The sequence below is a fragment of the Microtus oregoni genome, unplaced genomic scaffold, assembly GCF_018167655.1.
Source record: "Microtus oregoni isolate MIOR12 unplaced genomic scaffold, Mior012 000032F_ref0000030, whole genome shotgun sequence".
NCBI lineage: Eukaryota > Metazoa > Chordata > Mammalia > Rodentia > Cricetidae > Microtus > Microtus oregoni.
The window spans coordinates 10,502,664-10,505,758 of NW_024543091.1; the positions used below are offsets into that span (position 1 = coordinate 10,502,664).

Genomic DNA, 3,095 nt, shown 5'->3' on the forward strand with positions numbered 1-3,095 from the left:
CCATATTCTATTGTATGTATGAATAAAATCTCAGGAAAAATATATTTAAAAATATAATACTCTGAATTTATTTGAGTTATATTTGGGGCTTCTTTCTTAATTTCCACCTGCAAATTATACTTGATGTTCAAAGAAGAAAATGTTACCATGCTTTAGTTGCATAAATTGAAAGATCATGTGGACAGAATATATCCAGAGAAATGTATTTATGAAAGTGCTCCAAATCTTTTTTGAAAAGTTCCCAACTATTTCTCATGTAATCGTGTTGCTGAAACATATAAACATCTAGGGTTACCTTTGAACATTTTTCATGACAGTCTTTGGTTACTAAAAGTTCTGTTCTCTTCTTGGTGTTACTGTAAAGCCTAAGAAGCTTTTAGGGCCAGAAAGATGGCTTAGCAAGCAAAGGCACTTGTATCTAAACCTGATGATTTATTATCTAGGATCCACAAGGTGGAAGGAAATAACCAATTCCTCCAGCTGTGCTCTGATCTACATACACACAAATAAGCAAATGAAGCACCGGGCTGTGGCAGCACAAGCATTTAATCTCAGCACTCAGGAGGCAGAGGTAAGTGGATCTTTATGAGTTTGATGGCAGCCTGGACTACAAGAGCTACTTCCAGGACAGGCTCCAAAGCTACAGAGAAACCCTGTCTTGAAAAACCAAAACATACCAAAACAAACAAAAACACAAATGTAGTAAAAAATTTCTTAAAAAACTTTGTTTATATGTTATAAATAGTACCTTTTAAAACAATAATACATAGTTTTATTTTTAAAATAATATTTTTTAAATGTATATAGTTTTAAAACTATATTCATATGGTAAATATTCAGACACATAAAGTATGTATATACATATGTACATTGCACAATGGTAAGGGAATATTGTGTATGTAATAGGTTTAATTGTTCTACTTTTAGTCAGATATATCCACTGAGCTTATGTTTAGAGCTATTTAATAAAAATTTATGCTTTCTAATATATTTTTGGTGTCAAAATAACTTCAAGAGTTTTGTGTACTTAATAACCTGATGAGAAACACATTTAGTTCAATTTGCTATTTACTGTTTATCAAAATCCTGAGACTTATTGAAGCTACATGCCAACTTCAAAATTTTTTGCCTATAGACAGGAGATCAGCTTAGTCAGTAAAATATATACTACCAAGGATTGTTGACTATAGCAATATATCCATACTTTAACCCAACAATTTCATCCCAGTATTACATATTACCTATTCTGCCACGTTCAATGAATATTAGCCATCACAGATGGCCAACGGGTATATGGAAATTGTTTGATAATCATTCTATGTTTTTAATTGTCACCATTAATAAGAGTCCAGAATTCTCGACCTAGTCAAGCAGGGGTGGCAGGCAGGTATGTGTGTGTGTGTGTGTATGAGGGGCTCTGTACATTATGGGAATTGATATTTGCTATTATAAGAACCAAAAGTCTCAGCAAGTGCCAGGACATCTACCTGTGCCTGTTAGCCAGACTGTACAGGTTTCTGACGGACAAACCAACTTCACCTTCCATCAGGTTGTGCTTTAAAGTCGCACTGACAGGCCACCTCTGTCCTTGTTCTGGATGATCTGAAAGATTACACTTTCCAGTGAAGAGAACAAAATAGCTGTTTGTGGCCATGGTCGTAGATGACATTCAGACTCTGGAAGTGTCCAAACTGAAGATGTGTGCACTGAGGGTAAGCAGCCAGGCCTGAAATTGGATCCTAAAGGATGAAGGTAAAATCCTTAGCTTGGGTTCTCTGAACCCAGAGTCCCCAAAGGGCTGTGATACTGTATTGCTGTCTGGTCCTCAGAAGTGCCAGGATGTGTACTGGCATTTTGGCAAGGTCCCAGAAACCCCACACAACGACACCAAACCCTAAGTCTGCCCCATAGGCTTTAAGTTTGAGCATGCCAGAAGCCGAAAGTCAAGGTGAGACCACAAAAACTAACTTTATATGTTAGTCAGTATTATTTTAAAAACAAAACTTTGGATGCCGAAAAAAGAAATACAAAAGAAAAACAAACAAGCAAACCTAAACAGTGTTCCGGGGGCTGGAGAGATGGCTCAGAAGAGTGCATACTCCTGTTCTAAAGGATCCAAGTTCAGATCTTAGCATTCATATCACATGGCTCCACTTCCAGGGGATCCCGTACTTCTGTCCTCTGCAGGTACTGTACAACCAGGAGCATCCCCACACAGATAGAAATACATAAAACCTAAAATGAAGTAAAAATTTTAAAAAGAAATAAAAATAGAGTCTGCCTGGTGTGGTGTCCTGTGTCTGTAATTCCAGGAAGGTGAAGCAGAAGAATTTTGTGAGTTGACATGTTTGAGAGGATCCTTAGCAACATGCCTAACAAAAACAAACCCAGAAGATTAGCATCAAAAGAACAAGCTCTAGACCCAGCTGGAGGATCTCAGCATGACTGCAAGACCACGGACTTCAGATCCAATCATAGCCGGAGCAGCCAATGCTATACTCTTGCCTCTCATATTCTCCATGTAGTAGAGACGACTCTATTGAAAGTCTTCAATATAAAGTATGACCAAATGGAGAAAATTGATGTGTTTAATTTGTCAGGCTTTTGCTTTCCCATCTTGTGACTTCACTAGCTTTGAAGTAGCATTTCTTAATCTCCTTTCATTCTAGGATTTTTTTATTAGCCCATGTGAATCAGAAATGAGAAAAGGCTGGGAGGAAAATAGTACCTGTGTCCTCTTTCCTTTCCTTTCCTTTCCTTATGTGCCTGGCCTTTGCCCTAAGCAGCATGTGATCAATCACTTTTACAGTGGGTGGATTATGGTGGAAATTGGGATTTATTCCTGCAAAAATGAAAGGAGAAAGAAATAATTCATAGTAAACTTTAGACACCCCAAATTGGATTTTCAAAACTTCAGGAAAAACACATCTTGGATTCCTTGGTAATGCAAGCCTGACTTCTTATCTATCACATTGAGACATAAATTCAGAAGAGATATTGTTACTAAAGGAATTTATGCTTAAAGAAAAACATAGTTGTACTTGTAGATTTAGGAAGTATAAAACTGTGTGGTTAAGAGTATCATAGTTTGGAAT

General features: G+C 36.9%; 1 pseudogene; it reads left to right on the forward strand.

Moving 5' to 3' along the window:
* Positions 1 to 1,278: 1,278 nt before the first annotated feature.
* Positions 1,279 to 1,952, forward strand: LOC121465960 (annotated as a pseudogene).
* The last annotated feature ends 1,143 nt before the right edge of the window (positions 1,953 to 3,095 follow it).